A 27,404-nucleotide genomic window follows, 5' to 3' on the forward strand; every position below is an offset into this window, starting at 1 on the left:
TATTAAATTTTCAAAAGCTAAATAATTATAAAGGTATTTAAAAGCAAATAATTTGGATATTCATACTTGGTTTTCTTTACTAAATAAATAAAATTATATATATATAATATATATATATATTATATATATATATAAAACTTTTTTTTTCTTGTTTGGGTCTTTATTGGAATTACAGTGTTCACATAAGCAAATTGATATGCTACATCTATTTGACATGTAAGCAAATGATAACATTTTCATTTTTCATTTTTCTGTAATCCATTCAAAGGGAAATCTTTCTCCTTTCCCCTCTTTCTCTATTTCTCTCTTATTTAAGTATGCATACCTAATTGATATAATGATAAATTCAAATTAAGTAAACTTGAAATTCCCAAGGTCACTCTTTACTGCTGCCTGGAGATAGCCTACTTAGGAATAAAAAAATAGCACTAAGAAGAGAGAGAGAGAATTGATCAATTTTGGACTGATAAATCCCACTACATATATTAGCTTGTCTGCTTTCACTGCCCATTTATAAAATCTAAAGTCTTCCATTTTTCTCTAGAAATATTATGAATTAGAATTTTGACACTTGCAATTGAAATATTACTGAACAACACAAAGATTGAAGTTATTGTCTTTATTTTTTGGATAGAGACATTCTGAAATTCAGAATAATCAAATAAATGATTCAGACAATATGTTAGTAAATGTAAAACTAACATAGTTATCAAGTAAACTTCTTGGTATTTGCTCATATATATTTTATTATATGTATTTTATATTAATGATTTATATTTATTCATGTATTTATATTTTATATTTTATGCCTACATTTTATATTAATATAAATTTGTATTTTAATATTTTCATATTTTATTGATATATTTTAAATTTTGTTTTATAATTTTTCATGGTAATACAGACAAAATATAGAAATCTGTATATGAAATGTTTAACATTTATCTCATATGTTAATATTCTTTGTCTTATTATAGAATGCTAGAGAAGTGAATTAAATATAATTATTCTATTGTTTTTTACCCACAGAGATACTGATACTTAAATATCTCTTCAATTATTTAATATTACGTAACCTAATATCAGTATAAATTTTAAATCTTCTTTTGGAAAGGCTGATATATTTTTATTTACTAAGTGTTTATTATAACATTCCTTATGGAGAACCACAGAATAAAACAATTTTATTATTATGTGAGCATGGAGTACCCTGAATACAATAACATGATATTATTACCTGTTCTGAACCACAGTCACATATTCTAAATCACAGACTTCTATTGCTATAAGAATATACAAATTTACAGGTATGTCACATTATTTTTACATAGCTTATCTCTCTTAGGAAAGTGAAATTCTAATAATGTAACTGTCATCTGCTCTCACAAAATATGTGAGTAGTTAACCAAAAGTCAAATAAAGACAAAATTTGGTTGAGTTCTAGAATTCCTGCCTCCTTAATTTAATTTTATATGTAGAAGTATGGAAGTTAATGACAAAGAATCTCAGGGATATTTGTATATACAGAAGGTAGATTCTCAGGTAAAACCAACCATCTATATATTTGTTTTCTATTTCTGTAGAATAAAAGAGCTAGACCGTTATCAATATCAGGAAGGAGTGGAAATAATTTACATTAAACTATTAAAAATTGGACAGAATGGATTCACTGCTGAGTTCTACCAAATGTTTGAAGAATGCATACCAATTCTTCTTAAATTATTCCAAAATACAGTAAAGCAGGAAATTCTTACAAACACATTGTACAAGATCAGCAGTATCCTTATATAAAAATCAGAGTGGGACACAATAAAAAAAGAAACTACAGGCCAATATCCTTGATTACATGAAAGTAAATATCCTCAATATAATACCAGCAAACCAAATCCAGTAGCATATTAAAAAGAAGTAGAAAAAGATGTTTGGATACAATTCAGTAAAAAAAATCCCAGTAAGAGACCTTAGTAGTTTGATACTGATAAAATGGTGAAACTAGTGAGCAAGCTCAGTACAGCTGGAAGAATTTTCTGATAAAATGAATGTATTAAGAGTGGGGAGGAAGAAGAATCAAAATTCTCAACATAGCCTCTTTTTGTAAATCAAATCTCGATAAGGAAGTTCAATTTATTTCTGTTTTGTAGTAATAATAATAATAATAATAATAATAATAATAATTTCATAGCAGTTAGAGTATTTATCCAACAGAACTGAGATTAGTATGTCAAGGAGATGTCTGAAGTCCTATTTCACTGAAGCATTATTAACAATATCCAAGATATAGAATCATCCTAGGTGTTTATCAATAGATGGATAAACAAAACATGATATATATACAATAGGATATCATTCGGTCTTAAAAAGGCAGTAAATCATGATATTTTGGACAACATGGATGGACTTGGAGTTCACTATAACAGGTAAAATAAACCAGATACAGAAAAACAATACATGTGTTACCTATGTCAAATGGAAAAAGTCAAAGTCATAGAAGTAGAAAATAAAATGGTTACTAGAGGTGGTCACAGTAGTGGTAGGGTTGACATTGGAGATGTACTGTCAAAGGTTGAATGTTTTAGTTAGCAACTATTAATAAGTCTTTGAGATCTATTTCACAGCATGATAATTATAGTTAAAATAATGTAAATAATTAAAAATTGCTAAGAGTAAATTTTCAATGTTCTCACCACACACACACACACACACTTACACACACACACATGCACAGATAAGTATGTGAGGTGATGGATGTGCCAATGTATTGTCTTATTTGTTCCATAATATATGCTGTACACTTATCATTGTATTCCATGAATATGTATATATAATAATAATTTGTCATGTAAAAATAAAAATAAGTAAATGAATAAAGCACATCTTATTATGTTAATTATAGTTGACCATACTTGGTCAATTATGTGTTCCAAAAGCATAGCTGAGCACAATTTTAATTATGTGGTATGTGTCTTTTCTGCTAGCTTTGGTGTCCATCTCAGTGAAATGACTATGAGCAGGTGATTGACAATGTAAATCAGCATTAATTGTTTCTAAAAAATTGTGCACGTGAGAAAGGGAGAAGTTGACATTTTCTGTACCACATCATTTATCTAGGTGACTCCATCCATTGGAAGGAGGCCTACTGTTTTTGTCCAAGCTAATGGAAATATGCTATTGAAGAGCTGTCAAGAAAACGAGATTGTACAAGTGAAATTCCTTCTCATGTTTGATGCCTTTTGCTATCTAAATGTCTTTGTTCAATTTGGCAGGGTTTAGGGTCTCTGCTTTATGATGGTCTATTCTTGGATTCTGAACTATATAAGGGTCTTTCTGCTCTCATGGAAATCCCTTTATATTCCCACATCACTATTGTAATTATCCTTTTCTATTTAAAGCTTTATCCCTTATTCCATGTTTATGCTTCCTAACCAGACACTGGTTTTTAATTTAACATGTTGAGAGAGCTGTCTGATATCTGAGAGGAAACTACTCAGTGACCAGTTTCATGTAATCTTCTAATTTTATATCTAACAGGATTAGGAAGGATTTGCTAAATATTTCCTTCAAACATCACAAAAATTTCACATTGCTTTGCAGAAAAGTATACATATTGGTTCACCTTATACTTGGAAATTATGCCTTGTTTGACTTTCTTGTCTGTATTTTCAAAAAGTTCTGAATTTTAAAATTTTTAACATTTTCTTTTATAAAAATTTAATGTGTTCATAAAGCCTACTTTAATACCTATCTCTAAATAAAGATTAGAGGTGCTTACATTCATTAATTTTATAAAAAATTTATATTGACTCTTATATAATCATGTGATATATTTTAATTATACCTTATTTATCTATTTTGTCTATTTTTCTGTAAAAGGGTTGAGAGAAGTTGCAGTCTCTAGTTCACTCCTACACTTATAATAACTAGCTCAATCCTCAGAGAATAGGTGATCAAATATTACTGACTGCATTAATTAATTCAGAATATCAATGCAGGTAGTATCAAATGCTACATTAACCACTAGAATTCTTCTCCTATGTTCCCTTCTTATATTCTCAAATTTTTTTCCACATTATAAGCTATGCTCCAGGATAACCACACACTTTTTTATACTAACCAACTCCATTTTAAACTGATAATATATTCCCTAAACCCTTGAGTTTATTATTTGGAATTGAATGCTAGTACTTCTCTCTCGTCATGCTATTATATCTCAGAGTAAATAATTTATTTTCTAGAATTATTCCTCCTCTCTATGTGATTTCACAAAGAGAAGAATTTTTGCATTTTTTTTTCATGGGCTCTTGCTAATGTCTTCACTCTGGTCATTTCACTTTCAGTATCTTTTTTACATGCATGGAGTCTTCTCAGGTGTCACAGTCACTTTCTATGCCACGGTCACCGTCATAAATCTACAGGATTCCAAACTTCCAACAAACATTTTACAAGATGTTTTTGTCCAGCCTAGGAATTATATAATGTGCTCCACTATTATTGCTTGGGTTTTCTCCTCTCACTCTCAAAAGAAAAAGTGTTTCGCATAATGACAAGAACATGCATTATTAGGATAACAAGAATGTGCTCATTGACTTGCATTCTCTACTGTGTATCCTGGTAAACATTAGCACATCTCTTAAATTTTATGGCTTGACTTCTTTCTGCAAAATATGATAATGGCATTTCTTTGGACTTTGTGGACGTTGCTTATGAAAATTTATGTAACACACTTTTTAAATGAGTACTCCTTGTGTATTGACTCATCAAATAATTAGGGATAACTGCTATTCTGATATCCATCCCTGCTATAAATAAGCAAAATGACCTTTTAGTCCACCAATTTATGGTACTTTAGATACTGCATGTTAATAGCCTTTCACTGTCTGTACAGATTTGTACTAATATTTATGAATAAATGCAAATATTTTAATTTTTCTTTGCTTAACTTTAGTGCAAACAGCTTCCAAAAAGTTATCTACTTCTGTTTCCTATTACTTTTTTTTCCTTTTTTCCTATTTCCTTTTGTTTTTGTTTGTTTGTTGATGCCAGGGATAGAACCCAGGGGTACTTAATCGCTGAGCCACACCTCCAGATCCCCTTTTATATCTTTTTTTTTGAGACAGAATTTTAATAACTTGATTAGATCCTTGCTGAGACAGGCTTTGAACTTGTACTTTGCTGTCTCAGCATCCAGAGCTGCTGTGATTACAGGCATGTGCCCCTGCAGCCAGCTTCCCATTCTCTATTGAATTTATTCCACCCTGCCCTTTGCCTCCAGTACTTACCAAACTACTGTTCTCTGTTTCATTGCTACAGTTTGGATCTTAGTTTTCCCCCACAGACACATTTTTTTGGTGATTTTGTGATTTTTTTTTGTTCACAAAATAATATTTTTGTCACAATGACAAAATCACCGACAATGAATTTCTCAAAATATATCCCCATCATTAAGCAACACATGAGTGTATGTACTACTCCAGTAAAGTAAAAGCTCCATGAGTCATTTTTTTCTTTTGTATTCAATACTTCATAATCTATAAAAGTCAACCCTGAAAACAGTTATCAAGTGCATGCATATGTAATTTATGAGCAATATATTTTCATTTTAGTATGTCATACATGAATATCTATGAGACATTCATTAGTGATTGTTTCAAGGATGCCATAGCAAGTCCTCCCAAAATATTGTATATTATGTAAATATTATATATATATATATATATATATATATATATATATATGCCCATAGTTATGTTTATTATTATAAATATACATGTTTATGTTTCATAGTGTTTAAATTATAGTTTCTAATTATTTTAGTTAGATTACTAGTAAAATTATTTATTAAATTTGAACACCATGTTCATATGGATTCCTTGAAGGTTTAGGCTTAAGTTTTTCAGGGATTTTCTTGAGAATTGACTCGTGTTGTCTCCTCCAATTATCAAACCCTATAGGGTCCTCATTAATCCTTAAGATCAACTTTCTTGCCTAAAATATTTCAAATGTCCCCAGGTGTTCCTATCTTCAATGAGACTATAATTCAGTTTTCAAAAATTAAAGACCATGGGCATAGTAAGTTCTCCTGATCTTAAATTAACTGAGTAAATTGACTTAACCAGATTCTGAATTATTTTTATATGCTCTGTGTTATCAAGTTATATTAGTCCTCTTTCTGTCACTGTGACAAAAATACTTTGGGTAGACAAGTTATAAGGAGAAGAGGCATATTCTGGCTCATGTTTTCAGAGATTTCAGCCCATGGTCACTTGACCCTGTGGCTTTGGACCTGTGGTAGCACAATATACCATGGTAGGAGCACATGGCTGAGAAGGTCTATTCTCCTCAAGGCAGCCAGAAAGCAAGGAAAGAGAGGAAGCGATGGGGGCCCAATATATCCTCCAAGGGCATGCTGACAGTGACCTAAGTTCCTCCCACTGGCCCTGTCTTCTAAAGTTCCAGCATCTCTCAAGAGTGCCACAGGGCGAGAAAAAAGCCTGCAACACATGTGAGTTTGTGGGCTATTCAAGATTCAGAATATAGCCAAAGGAGATGCCATAATATTGATGAACACTGCCAAAATATTCTGAGTTACTTTATAGTCATGAAAAAAAAATTGTACCCTTTTACTTCCATGGTAGTCTTCAGCAATAATGAAAGAAGAATCTTTTTCATCTATCATAGGTTAGTATAAAATTTTCTTTTTCACCTTGTACTCCATCATTTTTTTAGTTCAGTTGTCATTTTTATTGGGTACAACAGTGAAGTTTGGTATGTGATAGAGAAAAAATTCCAGATAATTAAATTTTAATTATTTTTGTCTATCATTTTTCAAATGGATAGTATTACTCAGATTGATGAAAATTCCTGATGAATGCAGAAAGTCAGAAAGAATCTCAGCATTCATGAGGAATTTTCATCAATAGCTCAGTCTTCAACCTTGCAAAATTATTTACAACATCTTTGTAAATAAACAAATATATTTTTATATATCAATAATAGTTTTAACTTTCTGTTTGTGACAAAAACTCTTCCATTGTACCCACAAGAAGATATTTCTGCTATAATTCAGCATACCAACTGAAAAGTTCAGTAATTTGTAGGATCAAACTCTTAAGTCCAGTTTTCAGTGTGTGTGTTGCTGTTGTTAAGATGTGGTCTTACCATGTTGCTCCGGCTGGTCTTGAAATCCTGAGCTCAAATGATTCTCCTGACTTAACCCACCAAATAGCAAGGTCTATGGGCATGTGCCACCATGTCTGGTTCTAATAAGAGTATTTTTTTAAACATGAATGAGTTATGACATAAAATAAAAATAATGTAAGAATATCACTTCAATTTGAAACACTGTTTATATGAAGAATGCCATGACCTTCAGTACATCTACAGTATCCCAATTCTGCCTTGCTGAATTATTTTTCTTTGCATATTGAGTTTTAAAATTAATTGTGGTGTTATCTATACATTTTTGTGATTATTTAATGTGTGCTTTTATCACTAGATTATGGAGCTTAGGGCCATAATCTTCTGTTTAGTTTCCAATTGATAGCTCAGTGCTTAGTGTATGTCAACAAGGTATATATCTGTCTAGCTATATCTATATATTTATATACCTTTCCATCTTACTCTATCTCTCAGACTTTCTGATCTATCATTATTAAATGTTAGTGTATCATCTTTGTTTCCCTTTTAGCACAATGGCAAAAATATAATTGTTTTGAAATACATTTTACTCTTGTTTTTTTCATTTGTTTTATGTCCTAGTTTTTTTTTTTTTTAATCCTTCTTCACTATTATAAACCTACAAATTAGAGGGGTTTTTTTTTTGTTGTTGTTGTTGTTTTGAGTAATGGGGATTGAACTCAGGGACACTCAACCACTGAGCCACATATTCAGCCCTGATTTGTATTTTGTTTAGAGACAAGTTCTCACTGAGTTGCTTAATGCCTGAGATAGGGTATCACTGAGTTGGTTAGTGCCTCTTAGTTTCTGAGGCTGGCTTTGAACTTGAGCTCCTCCTGTCTCAGCCTCCTAAACTGCTGGGATTATAGGTGTGTGCCACAGCACCTGGTTTACATATTGTTTTTATTTGTTTGTTTGTTTGTTTTTTCTGTTTTTTTATGGTGAGCTGAGATAGGCATTCAACCTTCTTATGCTTTCTTTAATTTTTTATTTATATATGACAGCAGAATGCATTACAGTTCTTATTACACATATAGAGCACAATTTTTCATATCTCTGGTTGTATACAAAGTATATTCACACCAATTCATGTCTTCATACATGTACTTTGGATAATAATGACCATCAAATTCCACCATTATTTCTAAACCCATGCCCCCTGCCTTTCTCTCCAACCTCTCTTTCCTATATAGAGTTCATCTATTTCTCCCATGCTTTCTCACCCTATCCCACTATGAATCATCCTCCTTATATCAGAGAAAACACTTGGCATTTGGTTTTCTGGGATTGGCTAACTTCACTTAGCATTATCTTCTCTAATGCCATCCATTTGCCTGCAAATGCCATGATTTTATTATCTTCTATTACTGAATAATATTCCATTGTGTATATATGCCACATTTTTTTATCCAGTCATCTATTGAGAGGGCAATGACATTCCTCATAGAAATAGAAAAAGTAATCATGAAATTCATCTGGAAAAATAAGAGACCTGGAATAGCTAAAGCAATCTTTAGCAGGAAGAGTGAAACAGGTGACATCACTATACCAGACCTTAAACTATACTATAGAGCAATAGTAACAAAAACAGCTTGGTATTGGCAACAAAACAGACTGGTAGACCAATGGTACAGAATAGAGGACTAATCCATAAAATTACAATTATTTTATATTAGACAAAGGTGCTCAAAACATGCATTGGAGAAAAGAGCCTCTTCACAAATGGTGCTGGGAAAACTGGAAATCCATATGCAACAAAATGAAATTAAACCCCTATCTCTCACCATGCCAAAAAAAAAAAAAAAAAAAAAAAAAAAAACAACTCAAAAATGGATCTAGGACTTAGGGATAAAACCAGAGACCTTGAGTCTAATAGAAGAAAATGTAGGCCCTAATCTCCATCATATGGGATTAGGCCCCAACATCCTTAATAAGATTCGTTTGGCACACTGGTTTTTAATGATGAGTTTGATATTGTTCATAACTAGTTATTGTTCATATTCATGTCTTCTCAAAATCTAGACCTGCTATGCTCTATGAAGAGAAAACCTGAGGAAAATTCAGGCAATTTAATGTCACCATTGTAATGTAAGAACAATCTTTATGATGATAAAAATTTCATAATTAAATATAGTGTGGTAGATGTATGCCACACCAGCTTTTTTTCCTCTAATCTTCAATAGGATAGGAAGTTAATATTTCATAGAAGAAAATGGCTGGTCATTGTTGACTTCAAGTGTTATTGTTACAAACAGATTGCTGCCAGATAAATAAGATTTCTAGCCTTATTCTAAACTTGTTACTAATCAAATATTCCATTGTTGAACTGAAACAAAAAGAACATAAACAGAACAAAACAAAAATCCCACATCAGATTTACATTTCATGCTTCTTGTTAATTTATTATTTGGCTGTTTTCTAATGTTTTTCAAAATTCATCTATGGCTAAAATTTTATCATAGAAATTTAGTAATAGGAGTTTAAGAAACTTAATGCTACATGAAAAGCTTATTAACATCCAATAGAGTCATCAGACATGACAATAACACTCCAGACTGGCTTCTAATTAGTGTTTTGTGCTAGCATTGGTAAGATTCATCTTTCAACTCTTTTTACTTGATGCTGAAATGGAAATAGTTTTCAGAATGAATTCACTTATCTATCTGAGTGCCACATTCCAGTTTGAATTTCCTACTGCTGAAGTTAAGGAGCAGAATACTTGTGAAAGATTTATAAATTTGAATAGAGTGAGTAAACGTGTGTTCTACAGAATTGCCTGTCTCACTTTTTATGGAACCTAACTCAAGGTTGTTCAAATTAGTGTGCTTATGTACTATTTTACAATCTCTGTCTTTATAGAAACATGAACATAATTTTCTGTGAATACAATTTCAGAAATGGCAGCAAAAATTGAGAATGCTATCAAATACAACAATGCTTTCTTTTTCAGCCCTTGTACATATTATAGCTAAATAAAATTTTACAATCTTGGAAGATTATGAGAAATACATTTGTTTTACTAAGGTTTCAGAGTGGTAGAGTTTTCCATGAGCTGTGGAAATTCTAATAGAATTTGTATCTATTTTATGATGAAAAATGTATTTTCTTATAACACAAAAAGGATATAATCCATTAGTCTAATGCTAAGTCATCTAATTTTTGCATAAGTAATTAGATTGTTTCTTATTTTATTATTGATAGTTTTAAACACATTCATCTAAGATTTGTTTTCAAGCTTCTAGATTTTCTATATATGCATACAGGGCCAGGAATATTACTTCCTTCATGAAAGTCTAATATGTTGGAATATTTGAAAATTTTTTTAATGAAAACATAACTTCCTTTTCCCATTTTCTCAAAAGACAAACAAACAAGCCAAAGACCTCTCAACAGAAACTTTAGAGTTCATGGAAATAATGACAAAGAAATTAATAATGATTTGACAAATAGAACTGAATAATAGGAAGTCATATAAACTGTAGAAATTTATTTAATTACCAGGGCAACGAGACTTCACAAGTCTTTTCCTATGACATTTGGGATAATTCACTGTTGTTTGGTTCATTCTTCTGTTTTGAGTGGTACATTTGAATGCCATTTTCTGTATTCAGGTCCATGCTATGTAATAGGTTGATGCCAGAAATTGAAGATGAGACAATGTTTTCTCTTTATCAGAAAGACATCAGACCATATGGCTAGAGACCATCAGACCATCATGACTAGAAAAGGGAGTACTTTTAGGTACCCAGAATTCTGGCATGACTACTAGTATTGTTGATTTTCTGCCCTGGAAATGATTTGAGCAGTCCTTGTGTTGGCAGAGGATATAGTGGGTACACTCAGATGAGAGGTGGCAGGTGTCACTATAGCAATAACTGATACTATGCCCCAGTGTTCATCCTCTTTTTCTCTCTCCTACCTTCTTAATCATTTTTTCTTACCTTCTTAACTTTTTTTCTTCTTTCTTTCTGTTTTCTATTTATTTGTTGGCTTGATTTGGTTTGGTGTGTGTGTGTGTGTGTGTGTGTGTGTATGTGTTTGGAGTATCCATAGCTGCTCACCTGATTTTCTTTTTTTAAAGAGAGAGAGAGAGAGAGAGAGAGAGAGAGAGAGAGAGAGAGAGAATTTTTTCTTAATATTTATTTTTTAGTTCTTGGCGGACACAACATCTTTGTTTGTATGTGGTGCTGAGGATCGAACCCGGGCGGCACGCATTCCAGGCAAGCGCGCTACCACTTGAGCCACATCCCCAGCCCCTGCTCACCTGATTTTAACCATAAGGTTTAGTTCAAGTCAATGGTGCATGAGTGGAAGTTACATGAGCAAATACTGGGCCCTTCCTGAAAGTTACTGGCCCTAAACTTAATTTCCTCTCACATATGTAGCAATGCAGAAATCCACATGCTAAAAATGGAACAACTATGGAATCAGCTGGATTTTTTTTTTTTAATTTGTGAGAGAATTTAATATTGGCCTTTAAGAAGCCATATGGCAACATAGAGTCTTTTTTTTTCTTTTTCTTTTTCAATGTAGGGTCTTTTTATCCTCCAAACTTACCTGCTGTACCCTTAATACAGTAATGGTGCTATGATTTTCTTTTTAATATACTACTGCTTTCAAATAGTAAATATTGTAGTTAGGACAGTTTATAAAATTTAACCAGAAAATTTTGCCTATCTTTTCTTCTCACATTATTTTTGAGGTTTTTGGAGTTACCATATGGTTAGTTTAATAATGTTCATGTAGATATTTTAGCTAAAAACAGAAAGAAAGGGTAATTATTTCTTATAAAAAGAGATATATGTTATATATTAATTTCACACTGCTCTGTATTTTCTTCTGAAAATCAAGAAAAATGTTTTGGAACTCAAAATATTTTTTAAATTTTTTAATTGTTGATAGACCTTTATTTTATTTATTTACATGCAGTGCTGAGAATCAAACCCAGTGCCTCACACATGCCAGGCGCTGAGCCACAACCCCAGCCCTAAATCAACTAGATAGATAGATAGACAGAGAGACAGACAGATATTCTTCTTTATGTCCTCCACTCAAGAAAATTTAATTTGTATATGAGTTTGTGCATAATGTTAATATTCACAAGTCCTATAATTTAAGAATTTACTTACTTCTAAATACAAATAGCACACCAAGGCAACAGCTTTAGATCAAATAATGACTTCTTTATTTTAAGAAACATTAAATAATCAGGTAAATCCACATATTACTGATATCTGACAGCTGCCACTTATCTTTATTCCAGATATTATTAGCTTGGGGAAAATAAAAAATAACCTCAATTATATTGAATAGTTTTATTGCTTCAATTTCAGATATATAATTTCCATCTGCAAATTTTGATAGAAGAGAAATAGGAAAATTTCATGTTACACCAAATTTACATCTAAACTTGACTAAAGAAATACAGGGAACTTAGCTATTATTTAATAGAGAGAGTAAAGTTTACACATCATGTTGTAGAATGAGAACAGTATTAAAACATTATTGGATAATTCATATACAGTTTTTCTCAGTATGAACTAGCCCAGAAAAATATCTAGCTTGTATCAAATTATACTCAGGTAGAAAAAAGCACACTAAAACATAAAATACACTTTTTCTTTAGAGCATCTTCTATATCTACATTATGTTCAAATATTCTATAAGGGAAAATAAATTACCTAAGTAAATACTATATCTACTTTCGAAAACTCAGGCCATATGTGGCTTAGATGAGTCAAATTATCTATTTTCCTTGTAAATTGCTAAAACATGAAACACTTGAAAGCTTAAAACTGGACACTTGAGTGTTAAATTTAAGTTAAAAGAATATTCACTTAAACAATTTAAAAATTCTTACTTAGATTGTCACTATTTAATAACTTTAATGAATTTATTAATTAAAAATGAGATAGGGCATATAATAGAGTATAATGAAACCATGAAGTAAAACCATTTTATTTTTATTCAATGACATGTCGATATTTATTATTTAAGTACACAGAGGCTCATTGCTATGAGCAAGAGTGTAGGAATTTTCTAAATAATAAAAAGAATATTAGTAATAATAACAATTTTAAAAATGCATTGCATTCACTAGTGCTAAAGTATACACATCCTGTGAAGTATTACATTATTTTTTATACTTTGAAATATAGACTTTTATAGACATAAGAATATATAGTGGAAATTCAGTGATTACTTCACTGAATACCACATTCTAGACACTGATCAGTAGAAAAATTATGAAAAAATATAAGATAATTTCTTCCATCAGGAAACTTATATCTGAAAAATAATTTGTTCTGCATGTTTACCATATGGTTTCATGCATGATAAAATAATTATGTAGTTAACATATTTGTATGTAACAAGAAATATTTCTGTGTGATTCACAGAAATGATCCTCATTTCCCATATAGTTATTCAGACAGGAAAAAGTCTAAGTTGCTTACCAAAATTGGTAAGGAGCATGCAGAAGTATAAGTTGATTTTATTTCCAAATCCCATGTTTTATTTTATCATATACGATCATTTTAGAAGAGTAAACTGAGACTTAAATCTATATGCATGTACTATATGGCAAATGTAGAGCATAGATTTCTGTACTTCAAATCACAAATTCAGTATTATGTTCGTATTCATATACTCCTAAGATGAATACTATACCTAATTTTACATGCCAAATTAGGTTTGCCAAAGAAATGACTTTTCAAAGGATAACAAAAAATTAAAATGAGATCAAAAGTAACTTAGATTCATATATTTCTCTATCCATTTTTTCAGTGAAGTTCCATTATTTCTTTGCTATGGATTTGCTTGTTTTCTATGCTGGATTCCCATTCTTCCTCATGAATTTTCACTATTTTTTGAGTATGTGAAAATAACCTTAATGTATTATAACAAATATACTGATTATATTTTTTAAAATAACAAGTATTATAAGCAGTCTATAAAATTAAGTCAAAAATGTTTCAATAGGTCAGCTAATTTTTGCTGTCTTTACTATCCTCACCAGTAAAATTTACTCTTTGTATAACCCTTGTATTCTCACTTCTCACCAAAGAAATATTATGCAGATATTTCTGCCTCCACTTATATGAATCTTATTTTCCATATTAGAAGCACCCCATTATTCCTACCTATTCTGTGAAAGCTTTTCACATTGTGTTTCTGCATTTATCTTTGTCTTCTGAACATAAAGCTAATAAAATAGGACTAAACATGTATTAAGAATTATTTTAGATCTTTTTCTCTTTAAATTTCTTAAATCAATGTTATTTTCTTGATAAATCATAATATGGAGTACACTATAATATTTTGGTATATGTATATAAATAAACAGAGGAAACAAATGAATAATTAACATAATCATCACTTCATATCTTTGTTTTTTTGTGATAAGACATTTGAAAATTATTTTCTTAAAATATAAAATATACTATGTTAATGTCTTGCTATGCAATAGGTCTCAAAACGTATTCTTCCTGTATAACTCCTTGTCTTCACTGATATTTCTTGTACATAGTATTTCTCACAAGTCTCTGGTGAAAGAATTTCAGATAAACAAAAATATTGCAAAATTGAAAGAATTTTGGTTACTTTTATATTATAGTCATTAAATGTTAATTTGTCACAAAATGAAAGTACAGATAGAAGCATTAGAAAAATAATACTGATAAATTACATCATCTAATCTATAAACATTTAAATTTATCAATTGTCCTACTAAGGTATTCTCTCTGTTCTGAGAGCAAATCTACTTTTTATGCTGCTTTAATCTCTTTTATTTTGAAACTTGTTTTAGTCTTCTTTAAAAAAATTTTATGAAATTGACATTTTTGAGAAGTATTAGGTATTTTAAGAAAATTGAATTTATGTCATTTTTAGTTCTGTAATTATTATCTCTTCTTATTATTTTCTTTTTAATTCTTCTTTTATACATGACAGTAGAATATATTTTGACATATTGTATATATATGAAATACAACTTTCCATTTTTTCTGTTTGTATTTGATTTTGAATTTCATTGGTCATATATTCATATATGAATGTAGTAATGTCTGACCCATTTTACTAAATTTCCTACAACTACTTCCTCTCCCTTCTCTTCATCCTCCTTTGTCTAATTCAAAGTACTTCTATTTTTCCCTCCACACACACCCCTATACACATTTTGAGTTAGCATCCTCCAGAGAGAACATTCAGCCTTTGGTTTTTTGGGGATTGGCTTATTTCACTTAGCATGATTGTCTCCAGTTCCATCCATTTACTGGCAAATGCTATAATTTCATTTCTTTTATGGATGAGTAATATTTCCTTATGTATATAAACCACATTTTCTTTATTGGATTTGTTTATTTCTTCATGATTAAATACAGCTTATGGAAGTTTGGTCAGAATGCTTCTAGAGTGACTTCATATCTTCCTAAATGCCTCCGCACAAAGAGGGACATGGAGTGATTGTGTGCCTTTACTATTTTTTTTTAAAGCATTTTTTTTAAAGAGTGAGAGAGAGTGAGAAAGAGGGAGAGAAAGAGAATTTTAATATTTATTTTTTTACTATTTGGCAGACACAACATCTTTGTCTGTATGTGGTGCTGAGGATCGAACCCCGGCCGCACGCATGCCAGGCGAGCGTGCTACCGCTTGAGCCACACCCCCGCCCCCCTTTACTATTTATATTAATTTTTTACTTGGTTTTTGTGTTTTCTGCTAGATTTCCCAACTGAAAACTTGATTTTATATGTATTTTAATTAAAACTATCTTTTGCTGAGACTCATTGAGATTCTTAACATAATTTTCAACTATTTTTACTGATAAAATTTACACAGATCAGCATTGTTTCCTAAACAGTGATATTTTATATGCATCATTTATTTTACATTTTCTAGGTGTAATTTTGCTTTAAGGCAATTTCCCTTCTTTTTAAACTAATTATTACTGTATTGCTCATGTAAATCAGTGTAGATTCATGAATTCTAATTTTACCCTTTGTGTGATATTCTAGTCTAAATCACAGTTTTGTTGCTCAAATTCTCTTACCTTTGGCCACTGGAAGCCTCTTTAATTTGCCATTTTATCCATAACTTGGCTTCACCATGGTCTGAGTATCTTCCATACTTGCTGATGAATTTTCGTTTTGGTTCCAATATTATTTTGAATATTTGTATCCTAGCCCTAGAGTTATCTACTTCTCCAAGGAGACTAGTTTTTTTATATTGAAGAATAGAATGTATAAAAAAATAGACCTCTTAGATACACTCATTATTATTGGACTGTCATATCATAAAACTCTTGGGTGACATATAATGCATAGTCACATGAAATCAATCTGTTTCTTTATCTTTTTGAATTTATATTGACACTTGAAATTTCTATGCATAGGGTTTATTGTCACCTTTATTTCCTCATGTTTATTTCCTTTAACCTGGTCATTACTGTGTACAAAATGTTTGTTTTTAAAGTTCTAGAATAGAGAATACTTAGTTATGCAATTGCTAACCCTTACTCCTGTGCAAAACAAACTACCTACTAGGACAACACATTTGCTTATTAGGTTTTACTTTTAATATTATAGTACAGAGGCAAAATAGTGTTTTCCAAAGTTTCTTAGTGCATCACCATGACAAAATACCTGGGAAAATCAACTTAAAGGAGGAATTGGCCTCATGGTCTCAGAGCTGGCTCCATTGCTATGGACCTGTAGTGAAGCAGAATATCATGGCAGAGAAATGTGGTGGATCAAAGGTACTTACCTCATAGTGACCAGGAAGGAGGGAGGAGGGGTTGGGGAGAGAGAAAGAGAAAGAGAGAGGGTGGGGAGGGAGGAAGTATAGGGCAGAAGACAAGATATACCCTTCCAGGTCATGTCCTTCCATAACCAGGTCTTATCTCATATAGTTTCCACCACTTTCCAAAAATACCTCCAAATATTAATCCATAAATAGATTAATACATTGATGAGGTTAGATTCTGCAAGATTCAATCACTTCTCATTAGTTCTACCTGTGAACACTGTTGTTTTGTGATTCAGACTTTTAACACATGAAACTTTGTCAGATATTCCATAACCAAACCATAACACATAGGTCAGTTATTTTCTCCATACCCTCCTCTTTCCTTAGTTTACAATTATATTAATAACTTGTATTACAGTTATCATTGTCCTTTATTTCTATTTATTATATTCTGGATATTATGTCTATTTTATTTTATTCTGTGTTCTTTGTAGTCCATTTGTGCCAGAGAAGTGGGATAGATGGCAGACAGGCCAAAGTGCCCAGCGACAGCATGAGAGGCATATAGTTTATTGTGTAAAGATTACAAGAGATCAATGGTTGCTAAAAAATTCATTGGTAATAGGCTAAACAACTCCTCCATAATTCAAGGTGCTTGGCCAAGCAGTACCTCCTCTCCCTCATGGTGTTTTATCCAGTGGTGGCCAGCTGGATAAGGAGGGACACATTTTTTTTTTTTTCCACAGTGCCCTCAATTCTGCACCCATTATGGGTGAGAAAGGGTTTTTATGTTACATTACAGAAGCAGTGACATCATCAGCATTAGATTGCTTTGTGTGCTTTTTTTGACTAGCATCTCTGGTGTACAATCAAGAAAGTAGCTTCTACAGATAACACTGATTTGCCTCTTTCCCAATGTACACAAGAGAAAGCCATTGTCCTCCAAGATAATATGTGTCAGGATTTTTAGCCCAAGCTTGCTCTCATTGTTCCCTAACTTAGCTACAGTTTTGACCACAAAAAGGAGGACTTTTAGGGACAAGGCATTTGACTTTCTAACCTGTCCCTTCTTTAGGTATAATACAGACCTCTTCCTCTTGTATATAGCTTTGATTCAGAGAAATTTTATGTAATTCATTTCCTCCCCCAGTGTTTGGAAAACATATAAACTTCAGCACTACTTATTTCTTAATGATGGCAGCATGAAAGAAAACCAATTTTTTTTTTGTATTTTTTCCTTATAATAACTTAATTCACAAAAGAGAAAGTACAGACACGTTAATTTAAGGAATAGTTCAGCCTTAGAGAAAACTGCTTTGAATTCAAATCTAGCTCCAAAACATATAAATTTATAACATCAGTGCAGTATAATGGCATCCTTGAAATAAGTTTTTCTTCCATTGAAATGTAGATAATGTTAATTGTGAGAATGGAATTTGATCCTATAGAGTAAGGCATCTCTCAGAGACTGCTATGTTTGATAACTGCATGGATATTACACATAAAGTAAATCTTTATGCAGTATACTTATAAACATATTACTATTACCCATAATATGTTTATCAAAGTTTGTGAAAAAAGAGTGGGTGGCAATTTGCACTTAAAAAGAAAAAGTCTTTTCAAAATTCTTACCCAAAGAAAACAGAGCTTTTAGGATTGTCAAAGGATTTTTCTACTACAAATGGCCACCTATTAATCTGAAGAAGAATTTGAATAATATTTATACATAAAATAGAGAAAAAAGCAATAATTTATAAGAGAACATGCTAACCTAATGATCACTTGGTTTTCCCCATGAAATTGACTCCCACACAACTGAAGGTCAAGGCTACATTTATACAAATGAGCTTTTTAAAGTGGCATTGAAAAGGGTATTCTAACTCTTTGCATTGTTAAGTCAAGACATTTAATTATTCATAAAAATAGCAGGGCTTTTAGCTGATACAATGAGAGTCAATGGATCATCTTCCTATAACTAATCTTGGACCACATGTCCTTATGCCCATATCATCATGCATTCACTAGAGAATTCACCAGTTCTTATGGATTGCTCACTGCCTGTGAGGCATTGACTCAATGCAGCAGGGAACGGAAATGAAGAGTAGAGCCCAAACATGCATGCTCCTCAGAAAGTGTTTGTAAATGAGGGAATCCTACTTTATTGGGTATTAATTCAATGTTACACATAAAAAACAAGTTTTATTTTCTATTTTCATTTCCATTCTTTAAATATAAATAATGAATTCCTTACAGTAGTTAGTGTGGGAAAACACTTATAAAAGCTTGAAATAATTTTCTCTGTAATTTAACATACTAATGGCCTTAAACTTAAAAATTGCCAATCAAATACCTTAGGTGGAAATGTTTATTGTTAAAAAAAAAAAGACTTTCAAAGAAAATTATAGCAACGTAATACCCTGCATTAGAAGATAGTTTGGAAGACAGCTAGATATTTCTGCTAATTAATAAAGAAATATGTTGGGAGAAAATATCTGCAAACCGTATATATGAAGAGGGGTTAAATATACAATTACAGAAGAAGCTCATCCCAATAACAAGAAAATAAATATCCAACTTAAAATGGGTACAGGACATGAACAGACATTTCTCACAAGAAGACTTGAAAAAGTCATCAGATATGTGGGGAAAAGAAGATTCATATTGGAAAACATTAGGGAAATTAAAATCACAATCAAATATCACCTCACTTCTATTAAAATGGCTATTGTTACAATCAAAAACATGACCAATGACAAGGTATTGACAATGTACGAAGAAAAGGAAATACCTTTTTAAGGTACCTTAAAAAGTTAAAAGTAGAACTACCATATTGCCTAGCAATCTCACCACTAGATATATGTCAAAAGAAAATTAAATCAGTAGGTCAAAGAAACATCTGCACGCCCATGTTCACTGCAGCAGGATGCATGTATTGCCTTCATATAATAAATAATCTGTCTTATATCTTTGACAAGTGACTGTTCTTTCTCTTAGAAATCTCAATCCATTTCAGTCACATGTTTTCTAAAACTGTTAGAAATTTCTTCTTTTCTTTCTGCGTTTCAATATTTACATTCTTGGGACTTAACTTGGGTCCTAAAACTGCAGAGAGTAAATTTTCTCTATTCTTCACTTACTGACAGACATTCATTATTTTGTCACATGACTTTACTTTTCCTATGATTAGGTATCAAATTGTAAAAATGTATGTCTGCAATATAGAATAATAATTAGTTATTTTTATAGGAGAATAAAAATTAAAAGTCATCACTTGCTAAGAAATATAAGAATGTTGGGTTTTTTTAGGAAAACTATAATGCATATGAGAATAGTGTATCTGTAGAAATCTTTGCTTTCTACTTAAAATATTGTTTGTTTGAATCACCCACACATGTGTGCACGCACACACACATGTGTGCATGCGCGTACACACACACACACACACAACGTTAATTTACAAACATTCTTTTCCAAACATTGTCAAAAATGATAACAGACTAACCTGTATTAGCTAATTTTCCAATATAACAGAACAAGTATGAGAAGTGAAAGTTAAATCTGGTTTTATTTCTTTCAAAGACATATTTTTCCACATTATTTTTCCTTGTTATAAAAATAAAACCATCTTTTTTTTAGAGTCGTTCAGAGATATTTGATATCATGACCTACGTTAGGGCATCAAGTAGATTTTTTTCAAGAAAGCAGAATTGTGAGTGCATTCTTGAAGGGTAAATAGAATTTCAAAACATGGACTTTATTAACTGAGGTTGTTGTTTGGTTGATTTGCTCTAGACATTCCTGTACTCTCTCGATATGAAGTTATAGTAATATTTGTATCTGCATATAACCTTGTTTATTTTTCTGCACAATAAGCCTGAGGCTTTGAGAGTTAAATTTTTGAAGCTAAACACCCATTTTCCTATTACAAACCAACTTACTCTTGTTTGGAGCTGCAGTCCCAGTTGATGTTAGAAAATGATGCTGCTACTCCTCATGGTCATTTGGAAGACAAATTTAGAGATGATATACTTATCTTTGATTGTAGTAAACTAAATTCATCTCTTTCTGACAGAGCCTCTCAGGAGACTGCAGCTCTGCTGTCAAAATTTTTTGTCCAGATAAATTTCCTTACAGTATTGAACTTAAAACTTGATAATATTTCAATGTAATGGCCTGCCTCTTATCTTCCACCAGTTGATTATAATTGGATCCATAATGTCTTCTGTATTGCAGATTTTAATTACAAATGTGGTTAATGTTGTTATTTTATAAATATGGTGAAATTAAGAATATTAGTATATGAAAATAAAAAAATAATAAGAAAGAAGATTGAGACCTGCATTAGCTAATTTTCCAATACAACAGAACAAGTAGGAGAGGTGCAAGTTAAATATGGTTTTATTTCTTCCAAAGACATATTTTTCCACATTATTTTGCCCTGTTAGAAAAACAAGACCATCTTTTTTTTTTAGAGTCATTCAGAGATATTTGATATCATGACCTATATTAGGGCATCAAGTAGATTGTTTCAAGAAAGTAGAATTGTAAGTTCATCCTTGAAGGGTAAATAAAATTTCAAAATAATAAAAATACACAATGGTAATAAATAAACAAACAAGGTGATGCTCTTTAGGAATATACAGAATTTTGCCTCAGATTACTCAAGTGTACACTGCAAGATGGTACCTATTGCTCTGCAGAGTACATAAGAGTCCACTGCAAAGGAGACGCTATTTCCCCTGTAGATTTCTGAAGAGGCCACTGCATAGAAGACACTTTGAGTGAGCCCTCAGAGAACTTACTACTTTAGAAATTCTATCATCAGTTTATGACTTGGTCTCGGGCTTCCAGCTTATATAGTTAAAATTTTAGCACCATATATTATATTTGATGGTGAAAAACTGAATCACAAAATATAGAAAAAAAAGAGATTGCAAAATCTCCAGAATTTAGGAGGCAGTTTCCTTTGTGAAGATTAAAATTAAATCACATTGTTTACAAAAATAAATATGACTGCCACTGAAAGGTGATTATTCATTTGTTCTTTATAATTTTATCCTCTATTTAGGAAGAAAAATCAGATTGCTTGGTGAACTTGGAATAAAAAGAATGTTTTTATGTTGCCAAAGCAAAGTACCTTAATTCTCGTATTTGAGTTTTGGGTGATATTGACTGATGGCTTCAATTTTTGACACCATTTCATTAGCCTAATATTTTTGGAATTTACAACTCAATATGTATGTTTTGAATTATTAGTTTGTAAATTACATTATATGCACTAAGTAAACTCATTATTTGCATGTAAAACAATCTTAAAGACAGATATTAAGAACATGTGATTAAAAATACGTAAAATTTCCAAAATGTGTGTTGGTTATACCAATGAATACATATATAAATTCCCTAGGTAGTGCACATAATAATATGAAGACTGTTGTTATGAACCATATTTCATAAATTTCACAAACTGCTTTTCACAAGGGTACTCTCATTTAGACAGTCTTTGGGTAGGCTGTGTAATTCTATGCTACAGCCATTCTGTACTTTTTTTCCTTTAAAATGTCTAATCCATTTCTCATATATACAACTTTACACATAGTATAGTTTCAATGGAAATACTTTTCAATCTTGCTTTTCTTCTGCAGAGATGTTTCTCACTTTTCTGCCATAGTTTCTATGGGTAGCTTCCTTGATTTTTCATACTGTATTGATTATTTGTTCCCATCAGTATCTTGTATCAGTGCTATGCACTTATTACTAACTTCTGGCATTTTAGTACTTAATATTGCCTGATAATTTGTAAGGTTCCGAGGAGCAAAAACAATATTGGCTTTTATTTTTATAGAATTAGTTATATATTGATGATGATGATGATGATGATTATTGGTTTCTGATTAAGGTTTATTGTTAAGTTTTATTTTGTTGTATTTATTTATATTTGAATTTTTGTGATCTTAATGACTTACCATAGCAAGGATAACACAAAGTCTGTTGTCCTCCATATCAGAAAATACATCATTATCTATACAATGAGCTCTTTTATTCCCATATCCATTTGTACCACCTTTTTTTCACAGCAGGGATAATCACGATATTCAAATTGGTGTTTGTTATTCCATGATTTTTTTCATGCATGTTGTTTGAAGTAGTGAATTCTCTAGTATATACTTATTTTTTTTTTATTTTAAAGATGAGAAAACAAATGCTCAGAGTATTTAAATGTTGTATAAAGAAAGATACAGAGCTAAGATACTGACAAAACATAATTCTACTTTTCTTTAGAGTTTTCTATCTCTAACAAAGCACCTGATTTGAACCTATCTTTTCACTGCTAGCTATTAAAAGCATATTTATTCAAGTCAATGCTAACTTCTGATATGATTGATACAAAATGAGAGTATGACTAGGAAGACCATCTTCTGATGTTTCTGTTTATGCTATACTGAAATTCAATGTAAAATCTTATAAATAGTGCTGGGACTGTAGATCAGTGGTAAAGTGTTGGCCTTGCATATGTGAGGCACTGGGTTTGATCCTTAGCACCTCATAAAAATAAATAAAATACTGTGTGTTCATTTACAACTAAAAAAATGCTTTTTAAAAATCTTATAAATATATCTCATTATGGTTTGGATTTTCACTTCCCCAACACTTAGTGATGGTGAACATTTGCATACATGTTGGCTTTTTGTATGTTTTTTTTTTTTTGAGAATGTATATTTAGGATTATTGTTATTTTTTAATTGAGTTTTTGTTTTGTTATTGAGTTTCTTGATACCTTTATATATTCTGTATATTACCCCTTTTCAGATTGTAGTGTGAAAATATTTTTCTCCTATTTTTTAAGTCGTCTCTTTACTCTGGTGATTGTTTCCTTTGATAAGAATAATATCAAGAAGACAAATGGTAACATGTGCTACTGAGGATATAGAGAGAAGAAAACTCTTATATATTCTTGATAGGAATGTAAATTAGTACAGCCATATGGAAAATATTGTGGAGGTTCCAAAAAACATAACAAATAGAACTAACATATGACCCAGCACTCCTACTCATATATGCATATCCAAAGGAGATAGAATCAAAGAGACACCTGCACTCTCATGTTTATAGCAGTATCACTCAAGAAATTAAAGAAAAAAAAGAAAAACTTAAGTGACCATCAACTGAGGAATAGATATAGAAAATGTTCTACACATACAGAGTGAAATTCTATTCAGCCATAAAGATGAATGAATCCTATAATGTGCAACAACATGGATGGAAATGGAGATTGTTATATTAAATAAAATAAGCCAGGCACAAGCAAAATAAGTACTACATGATTTTACTTAAGTAGGGAATTTAATGAAGTTGATCTCATAGAAGTTGACAGAAGAGTAGTGGTTGCCAGAAACTGGGGAGACAAAAAGGGAAGTAGAAATAAAGAAAGTCTGTAGAATAGGTTCTAAGTCATTATTTGATAGGACTATAAAAGTCTACTCTAACAATTATTCACTTTATATACCAAAAAGAAGTAAGAAAGGCATTTGAATATTTTTATTATTAAAAATGACCAATAGTTGATGAGATAAGTATGTTTGAAACTACTTAAAACTTTACACAGCATACAGATGTATCAAAATGTGATCATAGTATCCCACTAATATGTGCAAATTTTATATTTCTATCTATCAATAAAATAAATTTTAAAAATATTTAAAATACAAAACAATTTTGGGAGAAAGTTTTAAAATATAATATTGTATTGATATATTTCACAATAAAGCTTTTTTTTCCTGGAACTTTCCACATTCTACACAGTTATTACTAGGTGCTTTTATTGGATTTGCAGACATTTTGAGCAATTATCTTTAATCTCATTTCTGTTCATTCAGTATTTGTTTATTATTAATTAAAAAATAAAATATAGAACACTTGTTTTTTTTAAGTTAGTTTACTTAAAAATTCAAGCATACTAGCTTAGTCCAAGATAGGGGTAAAGATGTAGTTGTTTTACCAAGATTAAATATAGTTTTATTGAGTCTTAAACCAGAAACAGATTTCTTGCTTTCAATATCCTTTATATGGAGAGAATTGTTCAAACAATTTACTTCCACATTTAGTGCACCTTTCCTCTTAGATATGGGGCAATAGGATTTCTTTCACTCAGGGAAATAGTTAAAAATTCTAAGTTTCTGAAAACTATATTAGTGAGCCATTCTATGGATTTACACTACTTTATATACACATACAGGTAAAATAAAACATTTTTCTATGCTGACAGAATTATATTCTGTTTTAGTTCACTTTTTTTACTGCTATGACTTAAAGTCCTGAAAAGAGCAGTTTCAGAGGAGGAAAAGTTTATTTGGGGCTCAGTTTCAGAGGTCTCAGTTCATAGATGGCTAACTTCATTCTTCAGGGCCTGAGATAAGGTAGGAGGACATCATGGTAGAAAAGTGTGGTTCAGAAAAGAGGCTCAAGACATTGCACCAGGAAGGAGAGAGAGAGAGAGAGAGAGAGAGAGAGAGAGAGAGAGAGAGAGAGAGAGAAAGAGGGAAAGAGGGCGAGAGTGAGAGCGAGAGCGCTAGCTTCCTTCAACAGAGACAAATATAAACACCAAAGGCACGCCCCCATCCACCCACCTCCTCCAGCCACTTCCCTCCTTCCTATGGCCAAGATTTAGTTAACCCAGAAGATTAATGTATTATTTTGGTTAAGTTTCTCAAAACCTAATCATTCTTCTCTAAACTTCTTTTCATTGTCTCACACATGAGCTTTTGGGGGACACCTCACATCAGAACTATAATAGATTCTGTTTCTTTGATTCTCAAGCATCTTTCCCTTATTCTGTAAATAGAACTCCTTTCTCTTCTAAAGAATCCATACATAAAAGTAAAAAGGGGTAGTGAGTGTACAATTATTTATAGGGCAACAGTTTTTAGTTCATGTTTGAATCATTCCAAAGTCCAAATGTGTTTTTTGATACCCAGGGGAATGAGTCAAAATGAACTTTAGGTGGCATATAGACATATTATTTATTTTCTATGAGAATAACATTAATCAAAAACACCCAATAATGGAGATTGTAGTGGACATTATTAATTTCTAGCTTCCTAATACTTGAAAATGCCTTCTCATAAGGGATGCCCACTCTAGAAGAAAATGGATGTAGTTTATGTTTTCTCAACTGTTCATAGAAGAAAGAATCTGAAATGTCAAGTATATGTGGCCAAATGAATGATCTAATTTAGTATACACTGACAGTGATGTAAAGACAGAGGAATAGGCTTATTTAGAGTGGAGAATTCAGAGTCCAGACTTAGCCATGAATACTGTATGTTATTCAAATTCCAAAACTCTTTCTTGTTCTAGTGCATTGAAAAACATGTTAAAACTTTGGTCTTACATGGTAAATATCAATAACTAATCCTCAAAACAATATGTTCCAACACATTTCTAAAGGTTCTAAATAGTAATACTATCATTCGAGATAAATGTTGTCCTTTATCTTTACTAAGAAGATTCTTTTTTGTAAGCTTAATATTTGGTTGGGTTCTCTAAAACTCGTGCAAATTTCATCATTATCTGAATACCTTCTCTAAACATGTCTTTTTTTGTTTGTTTGTTTGTTTGTTTGAATTAGTAGGAGTTAGCTCTGATGTTGGTTATGTAGAACCTAAAGTATTGACACAGGTTTCTAACCTCATTTTTTGAAGTCCAATGACAGTAATCCCTCCCACCCACACACACACTACTACTGAAGGAAGCAGACAATATACAAATATTATATGCTTAAATAGCTTACCTGAATCAATATATTTCCCTTCTGATTTAAAGTACATTGAATAGGGTTTTTGTTGTGTAATCAAATGAGACATTCCTAACCAAAAATTTATACCCCCAAATAATTAAGTATTGAACTGAAAGAGAAATGAATAGAAATTTGAAATATTCATCTGTATCAAGAGCTTTACCTGTGTTCTTTCTATCATGTAAAAGTGAAACACAGACTTCCCTTTGAGAGGTATATACTCACTATTTGTTCTTTGAATTTCTTTCTACACAAACACATATGGCTCTCTCATACAGGTCTCTGTTCAAATGTTAGTTTATGAAAGCCTGCTCCAATGCTTGCTTTTTTCCACTTCTTACCCTCAGAAAGTATTGACTTTCTCTTTATTTGCATATTGTCTGCTTCCTTCAGTTAGAATGCAAAATCCATGAAATTTTTTTTTTAAAGTGGCATTTACAGTTTTATTCCCAGCCTTGCAAACATAAAGCTCTAAGTGCATAATGGGTACAAATATTTGTTGATATCTAATTAAACAAATTAGAAGCATGTATTTATTTTTAAATTTGTACACATATTCGATTTTTATTTTGAAAGAACTTATAGAACTCAGTTGCAATTAAAGATATGATAATTCATCATTGGTAGATCTTTGTCTTGTTTAATTTAAATAAATTACACCAAAAATTTCTTCCATTCCATTCCCTGTCTCTCA

Source organism: Callospermophilus lateralis, chromosome 16, assembly GCF_048772815.1.
Source record: "Callospermophilus lateralis isolate mCalLat2 chromosome 16, mCalLat2.hap1, whole genome shotgun sequence".
NCBI lineage: Eukaryota > Metazoa > Chordata > Mammalia > Rodentia > Sciuridae > Callospermophilus > Callospermophilus lateralis.